This window comes from Mixophyes fleayi, chromosome 10 (genome assembly GCF_038048845.1).
Source record: "Mixophyes fleayi isolate aMixFle1 chromosome 10, aMixFle1.hap1, whole genome shotgun sequence".
NCBI classification, from domain to species: Eukaryota; Metazoa; Chordata; class Amphibia; order Anura; family Limnodynastidae; genus Mixophyes; species Mixophyes fleayi.
Window position 1 is genome coordinate 42,802,260 of NC_134411.1, and position 22,337 is coordinate 42,824,596.

General features: G+C 43.0%; 1 protein-coding gene and 1 long non-coding RNA gene across 8 annotated transcripts in view; one reads left to right on the forward strand and one right to left on the reverse strand.

Annotated features, from left to right (window-relative positions):
- C10H11orf24 (chromosome 10 C11orf24 homolog) overlaps nt 1-854 on the reverse strand; it is a 32,593-nt gene extending 31,739 nt beyond the window's left edge. For 5 of the 7 annotated variants that reach the window (XM_075188601.1, XM_075188603.1, XM_075188605.1 and 2 more), the window contains exon 1: nt 648-853. The gene's annotated coding sequence lies outside the window, so the exon portion shown is untranslated. Of the gene's footprint in view, nt 1-442; nt 525-647 lie in introns of those variants that run through there. The other 2 variants (XM_075188607.1, XM_075188606.1) reach the window with 2 other exon arrangements.
- Nucleotides 855-11,877: 11,023 nt separating this feature from the next.
- LOC142103474 (uncharacterized) lies at nt 11,878-20,642 on the forward strand. The gene is made up of 3 exons (XR_012679365.1): nt 11,878-11,965; nt 12,242-12,356; nt 20,405-20,642. It is a non-coding gene; the product is annotated as an uncharacterized LOC142103474 (long non-coding RNA).
- Nucleotides 20,643-22,337: the final 1,695 nt, after the last annotated feature.

Sequence of the window (22,337 nt, forward strand, 5' to 3'; positions counted from 1 at the left end):
AGCAAATACACTACAACAGATGGGAGATTGGTATATTTTTGACTCAATGGAAATACTTCACCTGGATTAGACACTGAAAGCAAAACATACAATTTATAGGGATTATTACATAAAATCATTATAAAAAAATGTAAGGAAATTAATAATTGCACAACCTAGAAAAATTATAGACAAACTTTACCTCTACATCTGCTATCAATATACAAATCCATGCTGGGAATTGTAGTCCCACAGAAGTTAGAAAATGACACATTGCCCACCTATGTCTTAGCCCACAAGCACTCATGCAAAAAGACATCACTATGCAGCAAAATACATGTTAAGCGAAGTGAATATATATTTATTTACTAAACTGTAATTAGTGTTGCGTGGGTGTCACATACCCAAGTTGAAGCCTGATAATTACAGGTATAACGTGCATAATGACACATAAGATACATACCTGTACGACCAGTAACGGCACACTGTGGAGACAACAGACACATATGTATACACATTTGCACCTACATGTTAAATGTAACGGAATCATAGCACATGCATCATATGAACTGTAACACAGAACATCCGGCGTGCAGGAAGTAAATCAGCACATAATATTATCCCACCCACAGAAAGTGACAGGACCGACAAAACTCTTGGCTGCTCACCCGGTCCTTGCAGAGCACTGATCATGGAGGTGGTGTACGGCAAGTAACAATGTCCACGGTACTCTCAGTCTAGAGGACTGTGGATCATACAGTGTGACAAAATGGATCGATGCGACTGCATATGCAACGTCACCACACACCCGCACTGCCCTGAGGAGCAGCGGCCAGGCTGCGCCCACTAACCAGTCCCACATTCCTCTGCATGTACATAGTGGGGCGGACACAGTGACGTCAGGGCAGGCCCACGGTGGGCTTACACTGAGAGGCGGCTCGTTTAAACACTCCCACAAGTGCTGATATTGTGCTACCTCCAGTATAATAAGATATTTAATAAATGAGCGCATGGCATTACTGTGGTATGTGTAAGTCCTTATGTCTTCTTGCTTAAACATAATGGGCCTAATTCATCAAGGCAGGCATATTGGGTACAATGTGCAGTTGTTTTAAAACACGCATACATAAGTCAGGTTTATGTACACTCAAATCCTACAAGGAGCAGATGTGAAGATAGGTAACAAACATGGGCGTAGGTCTGTTCTGCTTTACTAGAAAAGTGACTGCAGGATACGTCCAATACATATGTGGAATATAAAATAACGCACAGAAAAAACCCAAAAACTATTCAGTGTCGCTTGTTAATAATATAAGTGTTCATGTTAAAACATTAAAACATAATATTTTTTTTCCATGAAATACATTTATTAGTATGCTATGGGGCATATTCAATTGTTGGAAAGTAACACGGTGTGCACACTATTACCCTCTTTACGGTAATAGTGCGCGTAGTTACCATTATTACAGTAACTTTACCGCTGGATTTCAGCTCGCAGTTCAGGGAGCAAGCTGAAATCCGGCTTAGAATTACCGTAATAACGGTAATATCATACTTAAAAACAAAGATTCCCTGTGCGCTCACTGGCTAAATGATTCAATACTAATATGTAATATGTGGTATACCTGATGCAGGACACTTTGTACCCTCCACTGAAATGGACAAAGCTAAATGGCATAAAATAATCTCATTTATTGATCCCTATACAAAGGAAGCTAAAATAGGATAAAAGGCAAATCTTAATGATAAAACAAAGCTAAAACATATAAATATAAATCTGCACATGTATAATTGTAATAGGCTGAAATGTCCAATGCCAAGATTGATGTTACATTTTTAAGATCAATCTTGACATTGGACATTTCAGCCTGCCTATGCTGAATCTAGGGCAGCAATAAAGAGGATGGATGTATTGAAACTGTGTGTGTGTTTTATTTACAATTTTCCCTAGTGCACTACAGGACCCAGCGGGCTCTTGGGTACCAGGGCATGCTGGCACCTGTGGTTCCTCAACTGTCAGCATGCCCTGGCAACCATGGACATACCCAAGCACTTAATGGCAGCCTGGGCATGTTAAGGCCCACAAAATGGATTCTCTTAGTGTAATTTTAAACAAGTACCCCACATCCACCACACCGGGACTGATTATAACTAGGGGTATACATAGGGGGGAGGAGTATTGGTTTGCATTGGTTGGTTTGGCAATATGCCAGGGGGAACCCATGCTGCTGGTTTCCCTGCTATAGTGCCACCAGCCCAGGCTGGCAAAGCCTAGTGCTGGTACTAAATCAGACTCAATGGATAGAAAATGATACTTTTACATACATTGATGAATTGAGCCTAAGTCAATACAATCAGTATGAGAATGTTGAGGGCCTGTGCTTGGTTGTACATCGCCCCCTGCCTAGCGTCAGTACAAGTACCATGAAGCCCCCTATCATGTTCTGCTCTTTATTATGCATATGTCGCACATCTTACTTCTGTACTTCTCTGATTCATCCGTTCTGCTCTACGTGGTCGGAAGCTGGAACAGAACCCGCTGACCCGCCCAAGCTATAAAAAAAAATAGGCGCAGACACCCTCCTCCCAGAGTTATCGTGTTCCCAACCCTGGGAATGCTGAGCACAGGAGTCATGTTGATATCTATGAAAATATATTAGACATTTCTGTGACTGGTTGCTGAGTGAACTGATGGGAGAGAATATAAAAGTCCATATGGAGCAGCTACAGCAGAAGGAGCAGAAACCTATTTTTGAGGGTACTGATGTCCTGGAAATCCCAGGTGGAAACTGAATGATTTGCAGTAGGGATCACAGCATCTAAAGAGGTACTGTCTATAAATATTTTCATACCTCACTTCAGGGACATGCAGAGGGCAGGTAGGAAAAGAAGAGGTGAACTGGACTTGATGACAACATGAGCTATGCATACCTCTCAACTGTCCATATTTAGGTAGGACAGTCCCGATTTTAGGGTGCATCCCACCATCCCTATTGGGACTGCTTTGTCTTGTGGATCAGAAAGATGGGAGGTATGCCCCATTCCCTAATGTTCTACTTGGCAGGTTTGGGATGATGTAATTCATGCTACTTGATGGTTACTGAGAAGGGTGGAGTTTTATGATGCAATTTTTGCCAGGTAAGGGCTCCCTTGGAGCTACTAGTGACCTGAAGGAGGCCTACTAGATCATGTAATGTACTGAGCACTATCACTTCATAACCACAATGGTACATTATGCACAAGACTTATATTATAGTTCACTGACAGGTAACATAAGCTTTACACACGATTGTGCGACCCCCTGGCTTTCAAAAGTGCTGCACATGCCATGTAAACTCAGTAATGAATTAAAACTATAGATTAAGTCAAAGAAAGAGATACCAATCAGTAGACATTATAAAGTATGACAAGCAGGTCTTACAAGCTATAACAAACAAAGCTGACAATTCAATTTGGTTTCAGAGTGAAACAGATTTTCAACCAGCTTTTGGAAGTTAGGTGTAAGGCTGAAACAGTCAGAATGCAGTTCTACAACCTGTTATGCTTGGTTTTATTTTATATGCGCCATGATAGAAAATCTCTGTTCATATGTGTAAGTAGAACCAAAAATAGGCAACCACTTTGCAGCATGCTAGTGCATAATAGAACCTTCCTAAAATTCCTTACCTTTCTTAAAATAAATAAGCAGGAATAAAATAGCTCTTTCCACAAAGGGCGGGGAAAGCCATGTGGTGCAGACAGCACATTCCTCATCCTCTGAACTCAGATGTGTGTGACCATCCTGCGTTGTGCAGTGGAGATCACATGATGCAGAGGAAGTTATGTGATGTGGAAGTTGGCTACTTCAAGCAAAGAACATACTTGCCAAATGTCCCTGAATGTCAGGGAGACTCCCTGAAATAGGGGTGATCTCCCTCACTCCCTGAAGAGTCTGGCATTCTACCTGATGCTGAGTCAGTACAAGACGTGGTTGGCTTTGCCATCTGTGGCATGATGACACAGTTCAGAAATTGTGTTGTATGTCCATGTATTGATGCCTATGGAGGTGGCCATTTTCAGGGAGACCAAGATTTAATCAAAGGCTGACAGGTAAGACAACATGACTTCAGTAATGGAGACAGAAATGTAAAAGACACTTCAGTCTCTAGAGATTTATTAGCTGCTTTTCTTTAACACATAGTTGCATACTCCCGCATTTCTGGGAGACCTCCCGGGCTCCCGGGAGAGCAGGGCAACCTCCCGGTTCTCGCCTCCGCAATAGATAAGTGGCATGGGCCAGGCTTAATGACGCAAATAACGCGTTATATAGCCCTGCCCACTGCTGTAATTGGCCAAAATTGTGACAATCAGGGGGGAGGGCCAAAAACGATGTGATTCATCAAGTCCCGACCCCGCACGCCCACCTCCCCTGGGATCTCCCTGAAGCCAACAAGGAAAAGTTGGCAAGTATGGCAAAGAATAAGATCAAATTCCGTCTCATTCTCTGTTTTATTACCATCCAAGCTTTACCGGCTGCCCTAGCTTACAGTGAGAGTTGAGACTGTGGGTCAAACATGGGGCATATGGCAGGAAGGAGCTTGTAGGACAGAATGTGGCCACCTGTTGCCCATCACTGTTATAGGCAGATTACAGGGTCCACTGAGAGTGTGTGTATGTGAAAATGATTGGCTAAACATATATTAGTATTAATTTTCTTTGGGATCAGGGACTAACAAGATCAGGGTCTAGCTCTCTTTTTTTAGTATCATGCTCTGAACTGCGAGGACACAGCTCGTTTCTACCTTATTGCAATTTCATAGAACTTTTATACTATTATATCATCATCATCATCACCATTTATTTATATAGCTCCACTAATTCCGCAGTGCTGTACAGAGAACTCATTCACATCAGTCCCTGCCCCATTGGAGCTTACAGTCTAAATTCCCTAATATAGACGCACACTCACACAAAGACAGACAGAGAGAGAGACAGACAGACATTGAGGGAGAGACTAGGGTCAATTTTGATAGCAGCCAATTAACCTACAAGTATGTTTTTGGAGTGTGGGAGGAAACCGGAGCACCTGGAGGAAACCCACGCAAACACAGGGAGAACATACAAACTCCACACAGATTAGGCCATGGTTGGGAATTGAACTCATGACCCCAGTGCTGTGAGACAGAAGTGCTAACCACTAGGCCACTGTGCTGCCCATAATATATATTTTGTTCTTTAATGTCAGTGCTATGAACAGTGTCATCATCATCATCTATTTATATAGGGCCACTAATTCAGCAGCACTGTACAGAGAGCTCACTCACATCAGTCCCTGCCCCTTTGGAGCTTACAGTCTAAACCAGAGGTTGCCAAGCACTCAGAAACCAAGAGCCAAAAAATATCTATCGGTACTAAAAAGAGCCAAATTTACCTTTCATATGTGTGTGCATATACTTATACCTAGTATAAACATGCGCATACATACCATACACACATACATTGTAAATATAACATATTTTACAATATCTTGCTAAGCAAAAAAGAAAATATCCAACATTGCCAAAATGTTCAGAATAATCGTCTAATCAGCACAACTCTGCTCTGCACTGCTCTTACCTCGCTGCTGTGTCCAGCAGAGGAGGGTTCAAAGGACTACTAATAGTCTCCTCACAGCAGCTCACACTGCTACTGCATTCATAATCCCTCAGACCTCTTAATTTTCCCCTCTGACCTCTTTACATGCCCATTGGATCTCCCCACATGTAAATCAGCCTCCCCACATGCCATCAAATCTATCCACATGCCCCTGAAATGCCTGTCAGACAGTGTCGGACTGGGACATGAAGGGCCCACCAGGGCATACAATGGTAGGGCCCAACCAGAGGGGGTGTGGTCAGCCACTTGAGAGTCTGACCAAACTACTAGAGCGGGTGTGGCAAGCCCACAAAGGATAGCTAGCACCGTAGTGTAATATATAAAGAATGCAGTGTGTGTATAAAGAGTACACAGGCCAAGACGGCCTGCCCCTTAGATTGGACAGAACAGTCACCAAAAATCGGGATTGTCCCACTAGAATCAGAACAGTTGGCAGACTGTCCTTTTCTCTCCTACCTGTTCTTGTCACTTTCATCGCCTGTGGCTGCTGGTTTCTTTAGTTGCGGCTGGTCTGGATCCTGGAATGTTGGGGACCCTATTTGGGAAAAAAAATTGGCACATTTAGAAAATGCCAACCATCCCCGGCGTTAAATCAATAGTACCCATGATTAATAATTAGGCCTTCCTCCAGCCCCAACATTAAAATAATAGTATTCCTATTTAATAAATAAACCTATTCTCCTCCTTCCAGACAGCCACAGCAATAAATTAATAGGATTTACAATTAATAAATATACCTGTTTGATGTGGGGAATAAACGACAGTTGTGAGTCAAGGATTACACCTAAGTAACGAGCTTGCGGGGTTGTATTTATGGTCATTTTATCAACAGAAATAGAAATGTCAGACAAAAACTTTTGTTTTTGGGTGGGAATATTATTAATTCAGTTTTTGAAAGATTGAGTTTGAGTTGGCGAGAAGACATCCAAGATGAAATGGCAGAGAGACAGTCAGTAACGCGAGACAACACAGATGGTGAAAGATCAGGAGAGGATAGATAGATGTGTTTATCATCCGCATAGAGATGATACTGAAATCCAAAGGAGCTTATTCGTTTTCCAAGAGAAGTGGTGTAGATAGAGAATAGCAGAGGACCTAGGACTGAGCCTTGCGGTACTCCAACTGATAAAGGAAGCGGGACAGAGGTGGATCCAGAGAAATTAACACTGAAAGAGCGATTAGATAGGTAGGATGAGAACCAGGATATGACAGTGCCTTCAAGACCTAGGGATTGTAGTGTTTGTATGAGGAGAGAGTGGTCAACAGTGTCAAATGCAGCAGAGAGATCCAGGAGAATTAGAAGAGAGTAATGATTATTATTTTTTGCTGTGATCAAGTCATTGACAACCTTGGTCAGTGCAGTCTCTGTGGAGTGTTGAGAGCGAAAGCCTGACTGAAGAGGATCTAGTAGGTTGTTTGCTGTAAGAAAGTGTGTGAGGCGAGTGTAGGCAATTCTCTCGAGAAGCTTGGATGAGCATGGGAGCTGGGAGATGGGGCGGTAATTTACGAGAGAGTTAGGGTCAGAATTTTGTTTTTTTAAAATGGGAGTAATCACTGCATGCTTGAATAGTGATGGAAAAATACCAGTAGAAAGAGATAGATTACAGATTTTAGTTAGAGGGGGAATGAGCACAAGAGACAGGGACATACGAATTTGTGAGGGAATGGGATCAAGAGGACAGGAGGTAGAGTAGGAAGATGAAAAGAGAGTAAAAACTTCCTCTTCATTTGTGGGATCAAATGAAGAGAGAGTGTCAGAGGGTGCTACAAAGGAATTGAGCTGATTGCTTGTCAAGGGAGATTATATCATTTCAAGTCTGATCTTATCAATTTTGTCCTTGAAATAGGAAGCAAGATCCTGTGCACTGATGGTAGTTGGAGGATTTGTGGCAGGAGGATTCAGAAGAGATTTAAATGTGTTAGAGAGGCGTTTGGGGTTAGAAGCCTGAGCATAGATGAGAGATTGGAAGTAGGTTTGTTTAGCAGTGTCCAGAGCATTTCTATAGGAGTGGTAGATATCAGTATATGTGATGAAATCATTAGAGGTACAAGATTTACGCCAGTGACGTTCTGCTTTATGAGAAAGTTTTTGTAGAGTTCGTGTTACTGTAGTGTGCCACGGTTGGCAACGGATTCTATGCGAAGTATGTAGTGTCGCTGGAGCCACTTGATCCAGGGCAGTTGCTAGGGTTTGATGAAAAGGAGGCACTGCCTGATCAGGGGAGGAGGTTCCCCAGCGTGGCAGTGCCTGTTCTTTGTGTCAAACCTTGACAATGTATAAAATGTGGCTCCCTTTGCTCCTGCTATTTCAGTTTACTGTTCCAGTGTTACCTCTGTTGCTGTTCAGTGCCACCCACTTGCAACTAACACCTTATGCTCACTGTTCCAGTGATTCCTTGGTTGCTTACTGTTCAGTACAAATTGCACTGTATTTTTCTGAATTTGCACTACAAAGTGTAGGGTCTGATATACACCTGTATAAAAGTTCTAAATTTCTGAGTGCTGAAATCCTTATATAGCAGTCATTGCACTGTGTAATGACTGCTATATTAGGATTTCAGCACTCCTACATCTATTCGATCACTTTGCCTGCTCAATACTCTGACCTAACCCTTTCTCTGCCCCTCTCTCAAATGGTGCTAGATTGCCGTGGAGGCGGGTATTTATTGAATCAAAAACTTGTGAAATCCGACGACGTCACAATGACGTTTTGCCTCGTTTTGGAATCCGAATAGGTGTGAGAGTACCGAGCCGACGGTACTCAGAACCCCAAAGTTCGGGTGGGTTCAGTTTTCAGGAAACCATCTCTAGTTCCTGGTGAAGGCAACCTGTCCCGTTAGACTCCACATCTTTGGGTAGAGTAGTGATAAGTTAGGCAGGTCCAGGGATCCTATATTTCTGCATCTGACCGTGACAAAAACATTTTTATTAAACTGCCTAGAAATAGGCATGTTTCTTCCACTTGTCAAAATGCTGTTGTCGGCTCCAACTTCCTGCTTATGTTACTTAGTATGGGCACATGATACCTGATATACTTGTAAAAATTATACTTCTGATTCTAGCTGATGCAGGAAGTAGTACTTGGACCATGATAATTATTTGAAGTGGGAAATCGGTAGTCTACCACATTGGCTGCTATGCCTAATGTTAAACTACTGGATATCATGATTACAGCCTGATCAGGATAATTTTGACAATTGAATGTTAGTGTTTCCAAAAACATCCTTTTTCTGTGACATGTCCTGCTGTTGAATAGCCCACAAAGGGATACTGGGCTTGATTCATTAGCGATCGGATCTGCTGTTTTTTGCAGATCTTACGCAAATCTTATTTGCGCATGCCCAGAAAAGGGAGATACGAAGGAAATTCCGTTGCGCATGCTAAGAATTTTTCAAGGTAAGATGAAAATCCATCGTAAATGCACTTAAGAAGTTTTCTGACCACTTGAGAAAAAAGGGTTGGGAATGGGAGGGGAATAGGCGGAGATCCGAAAAAAGGTAAGAAGAGTAGGCGTTATTTGTATTGATTTAAGAAGAGTAGGTGTTACCTCTGGATCCGTCGGATAGTTAAGAAAAAACCTGTGAGTTTTATCTTAACTCCTTGCTGAAAGTTAAGGAAGCTCAGGGTCATGTTTAAATCCAAAGCAGCTACAGCTGCAGCGCTGAGTAAAAACAATAAACTGTTCTAAAAGCATTGATTTGTTTAAAACACTCACAACTAAATATGCACAACATACATCTTAATACACTTCACCAGAAAAATATTTTTTTTAATAAAAAAAAATATTTTATATTTAGCTCAAACATTAAACATTGTGTATATTATATTAAAAGCAACCTCTTTTTAATTACAACCACAATTGCAATAAATCGCAATGTAAAGTGGCTGATGTGTCAACAGTTCGTTTCTAGTGTTTGTAAAAAAAAAATAGCTAACAATACCCTAGTAATAATATAAAATAAATAAGTTATGAAAATTTTACGGATAATTTGTGCAAACTTAAACCAAGTGTACTCTTACATGAGGACACTTTGCACATCAACACAAATATGGGAAGGATATTATTGACCCCACAGAGACAAGGGCATCGGTGAGGATTGAAGCTCAGGTTTCCACTGTTGAAAGGTGGTTTGTCTAACCGCTACATCAATGGGCAAGTGGTGAAAACAATATGTGAATGAAATAGAATAGAAGGAAAAGCTGAGCATCAATTTTTCTCATAACAAGCTTTTTTCCTTTTTTAACTTTAATTAATGTCAATAATTATCCTTTGAAATATTATAGACGTAAATCCTTGGTACATGCACAGTTAAATATTTGGATATTGAAAATCAGTAATGTAATAAATATAATTATAATAATAATTGGACTTCAAATTGATTGTCTTTTTTTGGGGTTTTTGTGGGCACTTAGGTTTTTTTTAGCTTTCATCTGTGGATATTACCTATGTCTTTGCAATCAAGTTATTTTGAACAGCTGCTTCTCTGTGTTGTAGCTGCACACAATTTTCAACATGCCATTTAGCCATATTCCACAAAATGTAGCAGGAATCAAACTCATGAACCTACCGATAAAATTTGAATTAGTGCGTGCATGAAATAGACAAGAAGGAAAAGCTGAGCATCAACGTCTCTCATAACAAACAGTTTTACTTGAATAATTTTAATTAATGTAATAATCAATAAATTCTATGATTATTATCAATTCTACAATTAAATATTGGAGCCCTTAATCCTTGGTACATGCACAGTTTAAATTTTTGGATATGGAAATTCCCAACACAACACATGCATTACTGCCAACATGTGTCATAGGAAATTTATAAATGTAATTAAAATGGATGCAGACATAATGGCTAACAATTCACAATCATAAACATGCACGACAATAGCCATAGTAAACGATGAAACATATACTAGCATACTCTTCTATAAGTCACACATTGGAGTACATCCACAGAAACATGGGGATATACAAAGTCAGCACAAATACAGGCATGATTCTGCTTTCAAACTCATAACCCTGCTGTTGGCAGCTTATTTCTCTAACCAGTAAGGCATACTTCAGATTGAAATACCCATGCAACACAGCACAGGAACTATTGGCAAAATAAAGTGTTAATGATCATAATTAAAATGAACAATTACACACACCTTCTTAGTAACAGACATAAAGGATCATGTTTTGTTTTATAAAAATTGAAATAAGAAAGTCTATGCTAATGCATATCAGATTAATTCACAATTAGAAATAAACACAAACATGTGTTAACTTCAATAGTATTTTTATTATTTTTCAAAGTTTAAGGGGTACAGAAAGAAAAGGAGGGAGATGGAAGGAAAGGACAAAAAAAGAAGAGAAGGAAGGATACATAGTGGGGAGGAAAACAATACACAATACCATACTTATAATACATTTTATAAAGAGCAAAAAAACCTCTAAAAGTCACTTATTCACAAAAAACATGAAGGACACTACATCAATGATTCGGCCACCTGGGAGAAACTATGTGGGCCCATAGGGAGATTCATTCAGCGACAATAGGGGGGAGAGGGAGTAACAAGTTAGGTTGGGCCGAAGTCGCCCCCTCACCTTCTGTGATGTACTCTTTCCAAGTAAATCACCTCATTAGTGGTGAGGAAGGGGAGGAAGAATACGGCTTACCCACAGTCTCCATTTCAAAGCTACAATGTACCTTGGCCACCACCTTATTTAAGAAGGGCGGAATTGGGGACTGCCTAGAAAGCTCTTGCAGGAATCAAAATGTGACCAAACACATACCTAGCATGAAAAGGAAACTGTGGAGAAAAATGATGCAACAATGCTACTTCAGGAGCAGGATCAAGACATTGAGAAGTGACTCAAAAACTTGCCCCCAGAACATATGAATGTGGGTGTGCATTATATCCCCTGGAAAGCCACATTGCCTCCAACATAATTTCGACTGCGCTGGCCACATTCTGTGTAGACGGGTCGGAGTAAGGTGCAACCTATTAATTAGTTTCACCATCATTTCCGTTTGATTCATACATTTAGACATTCGAAATGAATTAACAAAAATGTTTTCCCATTGTCCGTTAGCTAGATTAATACCGAGATCAGCTTCCTATTGTAACTGAATGCTGGTCTTCGTTTCCGATGGGATAGGAACAAGAAAACAGGTTCAGGACCAGCAGGACCCGCTATCTTGATCACTGGGGGGTGTTGTTAAGCTTTTCATTCTAATATCTATTAATATACTTTTTCTTATGTGGTTTTGGAAATGTATCATGTTGCATGTTTATTCAACAGATCCCCAGCCCTCCAGAAACTGTGGAGGCAGGACACTTCAGGTTCAACATTGATTTGCAAGGTAAAAAAAAATCAATTGTATTGGAATGTAAATAAAGGCCTGTTTGATTTTTATAAACATATACAAATGCAGGCACCAGATAGTTTGGACTTAAACAAAAGTGTACCTTTGAATTCTGCAAAATTGATAGCGTGCTGTAAGGGCTGCCTCTGCCCCTGCTGAGATTATCATATGTGACTTTTAGAGCCATAGCACTTGGAAAAAAAATGATGAAGCTTGATTGCTTCAGTTTTTTAAAATAGGCCAAACTAAAGGTTTTCCTTTATGTACTACCAGGCCTTAGCTGGGACATGTCTGCCTCCTCTAAAAAATATTCCGTAATCAAGGACGATTGGCAAGTTTCATTTCATAGAGAAGGATCAAGACATAGAGGAGTCGCCTCTTGCATCTTGTAAGTACTTAGTTATCTTATTCCTTTTAAGTTATTGGGGGACCTGTGTTACTATTAAAGAAACAAATTGTAGGTTTTACTGTTCGAAAGTACAGATGTGTACAAAGTACTCAGTCAACTAGTTTTTAAATTTAAAATGGCCTAAGGTTGATTGCTTTTTCTCTTATATTTCTTTTTTTTTTAACTCAAAATTTTATTGCATAATAAAGTATGAATGACATAAACAGAAAACAACAAGCATTTTGATTGAAATAATCACAAAGCAGATATCCAGCAATGTCACTCACAAAACAGTAAAATGTATTGCAATATAACAAGATAGTAATGGGTAAGGGACGGGAGGGAAAGGTAGAGGACATTGAAGGGGGTGTAGGGTAGGCAAGGGGGGGGGGGAGATGGCCGTCTCATGGGGTATACTAAGAAAAGCATGTTCACCTTTAGAAGAGAACGCTATCAGGTCTGCATGGGAGTATTTTAAAGTAGTAAGGGGGTCGATGTTATATGGAATTGTGTAGGGGGAGATTATTTGGAGGAAGAAAAAACTGCAGGACCCTAGGCATAAAGCCAGGGGGCCCAGATTTGATGAAATTTGTCTTCTTTGTCTCGTAGTAGCGACGTAATTTTTTCCATGTTGGCAATGAACCATATATATGATCTAAGAGAAGAGATGCGAGGGGGGTCCGCCTGCTTCCAAAAATTTAGCAATCAGGCATCTAGCAGCTGCCAGGACATGTGAAGCAAGTTTTGCAGAGTGGGTGTCTAGGTCCTGTATAGGATAACAGAGTAGGAAGGACCATGGGTTCTTCCTAACAGGGCATTGGAGGAGGGAGGAAAGAAGTCTCGAAACCCTATCCCAAAAGGAGGAAATAACAGGGCATAACCACCAAATATGCACGAAGGTGCCTCGATGACCACAATTTCTCCAGCAATCGGGAGAAGCTGACTGGTACATCTTTGCGAGCCTGTCAGGTGTGAGATACCACCTGTAGTAAACTTTGTATGCATTTTCCTTAATTAATGTGGAGATGGAACTAGAAGCCACATTCAGCCTGATGGTCTCCCAGCAGTCCTCCTCCGGGGGAGGGCCCAGATCCCTCTCCCACTCCCTCTCGTGCATTCCTGGAAGGCACCAATTTCTCCAGTAGAAGACAATACAAGGATGAGATCATACCCCTTCGCAAAGGGGAAGAAAGGCAGAGAGATTCAAATTGGGAGGGGGAGTGAGGGGAACTGTCCGACAGGAGTGACAGGAGGAAGTACCGAACCTGCAGGTATTGGTAGAGAGGCGGGTGAAAGTTAGGGACTCTGGAACAGAGGGCATCATAGGATATAGGCCTTCCTCGCTCAAGGCTTCCCGCAAATCGGAATCCCGCCCTGGTCCATAGCCGAGAGAAAGATCGGGACATTCCCGGAGGGAAGGTGGGCTTATGCCACAGGGGTATAATGTGCAGAGGGTTAGGAAAGATAGAGAGATGGCCCTTGCAGGTCTCCCAGATCCGAGCCGCAAACTCCAGAGTTGGAAAACGTTTGGTTAGGGCCTTCCGAATATCAGAGGGGACTCCCCAAAGGCCAGATAAGCCGGGTATGGAGAGATAGGCAGCCTCCAAGTCTGCCCATGCATGAGATGCCGGAGGAGCAAATGAGGAGACTATTGAGCTAAGCTGGGCCGCCCAGTAGTAGGCCTTGAGGTCGGGAGAGCCCCTGCCTCCGCAGCCCTTAGGATTTTTGAGTAGTGCCAATTGAAGCCTGGGAGACCTGCCCCGCCAGACAAATTTAGAAAGGTGTTGCTGCATAGAATAAATTTCAGTTAGGGGTATTCTCACAGGCAATGTTTGGAAAAGGTAAAGAAGTTGAGGGAGAACAGTCATTTTTACAGCAATGATCCTGCCCAGCCACGAAATGATTGATTAGGGTTCGCCAGGAGAAGATGTCTGATTTGAGTTTGTGAAAGAGAGCTGGATAGTTCTCCTGATATAGGGATTCATATGAGGTGGTTATATATACTCCCAGGTATTTTAATTTTTTCTTCTGCCACCTAAAGTTAAAATGGGAGGTGAGATCACAGCAGTCCTGCGAGGGCACATTAAGAAATAGGGCTTCGGACTTTGTTATATTGATTTTATACCCGGACAGGTCGCCATACCTCGAGAGGAGGCAGAACAGGTTGGGCAAAGATGTTCTTGGCTGCTGGAGCATGAGGAGTATATCGTCAGCAAACAGTGAAAGCTTACTCTCCAGAGACCCTGTCTCCACTCCTCTGATATCTGGGGAGGCTTGGATAGTGGCTGCCAGAGGCTCAATGACCAAAACGAAAATTAAAGGGGAGAGTGGGGATGTTTGGCGGGTGCCGTTGCTTATTGGAACGGGATCAGAAGGAGAACCACTAACCAGAACCTTAGCAGAGGGATGAGAATACAAGGCCAGGACCCCCGACAAGAAATCCCCAGACAGACCGAAATGCTTGAGGGTATGAGTCATTAACTGCCAGGAGATCCTGTCGAAGGCCTTTTCGGCATCCAAGGATAAAATAATGGAGGGAGTTTTCCTGGTGTTAAGTATGTGAATGAGGTCAATAGTTCTCCTTGTGTTATCCCTGGCCTGGCTATCAGGGACAAACCCCACCTGATCATAGTGAACTAACCCGGGGAGTACAGTGTTTAAGCGATTAGCCAGGATCTTAGCGTATAGTTTCAAGTCGTTGTTAAGGAGGGATATTGGATGATAACTAGCACAATTATGGACTTCTTTACCCTCCTTGTGGATCAGGGTTATCCAAGCCTCCAGAGATTCTTTGGGCCAGGGTTTGCCCTTTAGAATAGAGTTAAAAAGAGTGGAGAGTTGAGGGGCTAGAAGAACAGCAAATTTCTTATAGTAGGCTGCCGGAAAACCCATCAGGACCAGGTGCCTTTCCTGTTTTCTGAGCCTTAATAACCTGCACTACCTCCTCTAAGGAAATGGGTTCACTAAGATGATCTGCAGCCTGGGGAGTAAGCTTCGGAAGACGAGCGTCCTCCAGGAACTTATCTATACGCTCTGCCTGTTCCCGATATGCCGAGGTGTTGGGGGGTTGAGGGAGATTATACAGTTTTAGATAATAGTTCTGGAATTCTGAGCGGATTAATTTTGGATCATAGACCAGAGCTCCGGAGGAATCCCTAACAGCCATAAGATTACGGGCCGAGACTTTGGTCCGCAGCCGAGTGGCCAAGAGCTTGTCCGCCTTATCGCCCTTTTCGTAAAAGCGTTGGTTCAGCCATTTCAGCTTGTTGGCCACTGGGTGGGAGAGAAGCAGGTTAAGTTCACCCCTCACAGAAGCCATCTGTTAGAATAAAGAAGGGTCAGGATTAGATTTATGTTGTTCCTCCAGCTGGTGGAGGGCCGTGGAGAGACGCATAGTCTCGGCCGTTCTAGCCTTTTTGGCATTTGCTGCCGAAGCCATTAGGTGGCCTCTAATGACCGCCTTATGAGCATTCCAGAGAGTAGAGGGTGAGATATCAGGAGATTCATTTTTTTCGAAGTATTCGGATATTAGGGATTTAATATGAGCTACCGTGTTTTGGTCGTGGAGAAGGGATTTGTTGAGTCTCCAGGAAAAGGTAGAGGAGAGGTCCGCCGAAATTGGGGCATGGTCAGACCATGTAATTGAGTGGATAGTAGAGTTAGTGAGTTTAAGGGTCAGGTCGTGGCTGAGCAGGACCATGTTGATTCGGGAATAGGTGTTATGGGCTGAGGAATAGAAAGAATAAACTTGGGCCAAGGGGTCAGAGATTCTCCAAGTATCGTACAGATTGTGCAGTTTCATGAAATCTTGCAAAGCCCTGGAGTTCCTCCTATCCCTCCCATTGGAAAGAGCAGCTGAGGGGGCAGATCTGTCCAGATGGGGGGTAAGGACCGCATTAAAGTCTCCGCCTACTACTTGGATTTAAGTTGCAAGTGCTTAATAAAATGGGTCTACTGTAGGAAAACTAGGTCGCCCTTAAGGGCCTGCAACGAAGCGTAAAGTTTGCCCCTTTTTTGGGGAGAGTTAAGACCTTTAACATTAAAAGATATCAAGCGGAGCGTCATGAGAAAGTCAAAGGGGAGGATTCAGAAGGAGAAAATATGTATAGTGAGTTGTAGTTTTGATTTGCTGGAGGGGTAGATACCAAAGACGACCATGGTTGGGGAAACATTGTAGGTGTGACGGGAGAGTGGGGGTAGGAGGACGGGTGTGGTGCAGAACGCCCATCCAGGGTGCTGGTGGGGCAGAAGGAGCGGTACCCTAGGTACCCGGTGACCAGCTGAGAGCAACCAAGCTCTATGGGGGAAGTAGCCAGGACTTACCAATCGAGAGGGCGAAAGGTAAATGGCTGACAGGGGGGGTGTGGGTTAGGCGGCAGGTGGGTACCTGCTACCCAGTGGGCCCATGTGTGTGGGTGCGGGAAGGGGGGGTGACAGACTAGGTTATATCAGTAAGATGGGACCACATAATGCAAACATATATATGGTAACTATGTAACAATGTCAAACTGGAGGGTACAATGATGGCAGGCGGATGCTTACAAATGCCAATATGTACCAATGTAAACGTGTAAAGAGATCCAATAGTTAAACGAAAAACAATTACAGAGCAAGTCCAAATAGACCTTAAAATCAGACAATCAGGCCTGCCAGTGGTCATAGGAGAGGTACAGCCTTTCCGAAGGAGGTCCATGGAGGCACTACGCGGTGACTCCAAGAAGGCCATGGGTATGGAGATCAACCTGTAAGCGGAGATAACAAAAACAAAAAAGGGCAAACAGAAACAGCAGGCCTAGGGCATGTAAACGATAAATGAGAAATTAGGCAACATATAAACATTTCGGAGGGCTCGTCCCCAGGTAGGCATAGTTCCTCAGATAGCCTCCAGTAGGGGTGGTCATTAAATGATCAGGAACGGCTCTCAATAGCCCTGTTCCAGATGGACCTTCCTTGGGTGGGGATTTTCTCATCCCTAAAAGACAGTCAGGGAGATAGATTACGAGGTCTTGCGAGGAGTGGAAGATTTCTGTATTGTGGACCATTCGCCTCGCGGAACTCTTTGGGGCCGCGGATTTGTATCCTGGTTGCCCGAGGTAGATGATTGAGAGGCGCCCGGGGGGGGGGGGGGGGGCTCGGGAGCAAGGCCTAAGCGTTGTAGAAGAGCCTGAGCCTCCGGGAGTGTGCGGGCGGAAATCTGTCGCTCCTGATGCCAAAGGAACAGGCGGAAGGGGAAGCCCCACCGATAACGGACATTATGATCTCGTAGAACTTGCGTTACTGGGGCAAGCTCCCGACGTCTGGCCAGAGTGGTCGGTGACAAGTCCTGAAAGATCTGTATGTTGTGGCCCTCGAATGTCAGGGTATGTAATTTTCTGGCTCCGCGCAAGACCATCTCCTTGGTAGTATAGAAGTGAAGTCGTAAAATGACATCTCTAGGCTGGTTCTGGTCGGTCGATCTGGGCTTTAGGGCCCTATGGGCTCTGTCCTTCTCTTATATTTTAAACAAAGAAAGAAGACAGGTATTATGGTTTCCAACATGACCTGCCTTGCAACACTTCTAACCAATGGGATGAAGCCAACATGCATGTGTTTAGGACTTTTAGTTTACAAAGGAATTGGTATTTTCAGTTTGTTTTCATTTGATTACTGTAATTGTGTCTATAAATAAATATTAATTTATTTTTGCAATACTCATTCACCTGCAACTCTCTGCTGCTTTGGACACTGTTTAACACCCTCTTCTCCTACACATCCTTCACTCCATTGTCCATCTAGACACAGTTCTCTCCTGCGTAACTTACTACCTCTCTGTAGTGTACCCACCTCTGGCACATTCTCCCTTCCACTCTCACTCTCTATCAGGGCCGTCTCTTCCATAGGGCACGATGGGCAGGTGCCCGGGGGCCCTGCAGCCCAAGGGGCCCGTCAGAGGCAGCTAAAAAAAAAAATTCCTGTAAAGAAGAAGAAGAAAATACTTACCTTGCTCTTAGCTGGCGATCCGGCTCCCTCCATGGTCTCTTCCTCCGTGCTGCGCTCCGCAATGGATGTCGGGCGGACGTGATGACATCACGCCCGACATGCACTGCGAGCGCAGCACGGAGGAACTTTTCAGGAAAAAAAAGAGAACTTTTTTCTCTCGCTGCCTCTGACAGGCCCCCTGGGCTGCAGGGCCCAAAATATATATATATATATATATATATATATATATATATATATATATTTTTATATATATATAGGGGCCCCGGTGCACTGCTTTGCCCGGGGGCCCCAAATGTTGTTAAGAGGGCCCTGCTCTCTATTGAGGTCTCACAAGGCTCCTTTTTTTTAGCAAAATGTTGTACTTTAATATTGAACATCTCTAGTGTTGGGGTACTAATTTGGTCATTTGGCCTCCAATACCATATCTACAACTAGGATATCCAAATGTACATTGCTTTCCCTGACCTATTTCTTTCTGCACTATTTTTTGAAAACCACTTTTTGCATTCGCCCCATGGATGTCCCAACGATAGCTAAATCAAATCATGTTCTATACAGAGCTCATTCTTGTCCCTCATGCCAGAGTCACCAAGTGGCCTCCAATCTCACTCACTGTCAATAACACCACTATACCCTCTGTGTTGCCTAAAATGTAATTCCTTGGTAAATTTGTGAGGAGGATTGGAGGACCAGAATCATGAGGTAAATGAGGTTTCCAAAAATGTATTACTTTGAAACTTATCAAAACCATATTCAATAGTTAAATTTTAAATTAGACACATATTTTAAACCATAATTAAATTACTGTCTGCTTTTTGTGGTAGTTACCTCAAAATGTTACACTTCATTTCTACACTTATATTTCCAACTCAGCTAGGACAAAAACTATCATGCTTATAAATCTAGTGCCTGTTATCAGGTACCTGCAATTACAGGTTCCTTTTATAAAGTGCCAGTAATTGCGAATAGCGGAGTAAATACGATGAGTGAATGACAGGCAGACATGTTGCACACAGGTGTAGAAAAGATCCGCGAGTGACGTGAGCTCACCCACACGTGCTCAGAGAACCAATCAGAGAGCATAGTATTGGAGAGTAGCTTAGTTCCAAGATATGGCCGAGTATATTCGCACGCAGGGAGTTAAGGGTGAGTATGCCCGCAGGGAGGTACATCTCTAACGAGATGAAACGGTGGGCATACCGGAAGGTGCACAGGCACATTTGGCTGTGGTTTCACCGCCACAGACCTATAGTGCAGCCCCAGCTTTTGGCCAAGCTGAGAGAGGAGATTTTAAGATGTGAGTTCTCTATTATTTGGTTGCAAAACTGTAATACACATAATTGCTTTACTTTTTAAAACCATTTAAAAGTTTACATAAGACAATGTAGACCGAAAATATATATCTGGATCAAGATTGGAAATGTCACCCCCCCCCCTCCAATACCACATGCTTTTGGACATGTGAAATTGTGTTTTTAAATTAAATTTACTATCCCTGTTGATTGCGGACCAAACTCCAGACCAATAAGGTAGGTTTGGGATTTAAACTCATGACCCCAGTGCTGTGAGGAAGAAGTGGGACCCACTAAGACAACTTGCTGACATTACCTTCCAGACATTTATAATATTACAGTGGCAGATGTGATATATTGCAAAAAGAGTTGAACGCCATCTTTGTAAACAATGTCCACGCTCACAGTTGCCCTTAGATGATTTTCACATATTAGAAGGCGAAACACAAAAACTTCCTGTATAATATGTCCCTAATCAGTCATTAATTATCTGGTTGCTCTAATTATAATGGGGGCCAAAAAAGGACTATTTCCAAATTACAGACTAAAACTGAGATAGTCCACTTCCCTAAGCCAAAAGCAAACATTTGTTACAGGCCATGTGAAGTGGTGTGTGTCTGTCATGTCTATAACCTTTTTGGGGAAGTTAATCCTTATCTGTGGTGGAAAAAAAAGTTTCACAATGTCTGATCACATTATTATCGGACTACATCTATATAATTGTTAAGTAGGTTAATCTTTGAACAATACACTGATATGTTATTTTTATTCAAACAGACCGTAGACATCGTGAACGACGCCAGGCAGAGGAGGAGGAGCAAGAGGTGGAGGCAGATGAGGAGACTCAGGCAGAGGAGGTGGAGGCGGATGGCAAGCCTCAGGCATAGAAACCTACCTTCGGTGGCTGAAATTTCTGCCAACATCCAGAGATATTAAAAAAAAATAGAGAAATACCCCCAAAAAATAAAGCAACAAACTAAATTATTGGACGACCTTTATGGTTAATTTTTTTTGTTTAATTAATCTACATATGTTTTCGTTTTTCTAAATTTGTGAAATAATATAATACAATCAAACACAATCACTAGTGTGTGTGTCTTTATTAATATATTACAATTGCATAACATGTGGGTATAAGGACAATAAAGAATGGAGATTTCAATAAAACAATAATAACATTTAAGCTAGATTGTTTTGTTACTTATACATCATCATTGCAACATTTACAGACTCAGGTCAATTTGTTAGCAGCAATTGAAGACAGCCGCCATCAGGGGGGTACAGGGGGTACTGCTGTACCAGGCCCGGGCTCGCCAGGCGGCCCGGTACAACAGCGCAACACAAACTTAACTGGGGGCCCGCTGTCTTGCAGTCCGCTGGTCTCCGCTACTCTGCTCTGATGTCTTCAGCCTGGCTGTCACCGTGACAGCCAGGCACCAGAATCGATCGCAGGGGTGGAGGAATCATTCCCCTCACATTCTGGTGCTTGGCTGTCACGGCGGACTGCAAGACAGCGGGCCCCCTGGTAAGTTTGTGTTGCGCTGTTGCTCATGGGGGGGCGCTCATCGGGGAGGGGGGGCGCTCACCGCGGGGGTGGGCCCGTACTGGGCCCCATGATTTCTGATGGTGGCCCTGAATAAAGACCAGGCGCGGGCTGGGAGAGGGAAGCCCGGGGGGCACACAGGCGGCCGCATCCCCTGTCATGTGATGCGGCCGCCTGTGCGCTGACGCGGCCGCATCTGATGTCATCAGATGCGGCCGCGGGGGAAAGTGTTGTATTTTGCATCCGGGGGGCGGCTAGCCTACCCCCGGCCCGAGTAGTGGTCTGCCCCCCTGCCCCCCGGGCCAGCCCGCCCCTAATGAAGACACTAGTATGTCTTTGGATTTTGCAAGGAAATCCACACTAACATGGGGAGAACACTAACTCCACACGGATAAGGCAATGGTTAGGAATCAAACATGACACCAGCACTGGGTGGCAGAGGTGCTAGACACCATGCTGACCCGATGTTGGCTGCAGTATTTTTCTATACAAGATGGGTAAATAACATACAAGCAGTAGATGATAAAAAAAGGTTTGCAGTTGCTAGTTGCATTTCACAAAAAGGAACCTGTGACCTCAAACAACAATCCGCCTCTCCAAGAGGTAGCCCATCCGTAGTAATAGCATACACATAATGTGCCCTGGGGGTCAGAATCATTAAGGAAGGTATATGCAAAATGGCATTCAAAATTAACAATGTTAAAGTAAACCCACGCAAACATGGAAGAAAACATACAAACTCCACACAGATAAGACCATGGTTGAGAATTCAACTCATGACCTAAGTGATGTAAAGCAGAAGTATTAGCGACTAAATCACCATGCTGCTTGACTGTGTTCTGCATTGTTTTTTGGTAAAGCTCAGTACTTAACATAACATATCATACAAGCGGTAGAGGCAGAATAAACTAAGTTTCAAGGCAATGTTGCATTTAACTCCAAGGAGCCTGTCCCCTCCAAATCAACACACCCCTCTCTTAGGCCATTCATAGTAATAAACGTTAGCATGCACATAATAATGTGCATGTGACCTGTCGGGCATCATTCTTTTGGAAAGCTAAAACATTGTCAGAAAGAAAAAATGCAACTTGCCCTAAGAAAGTGTCACGGTTGGCTTACAGGAAATTGATCCCTAGGCTCTGCTGAACATGGCTAAGCCCACCCACG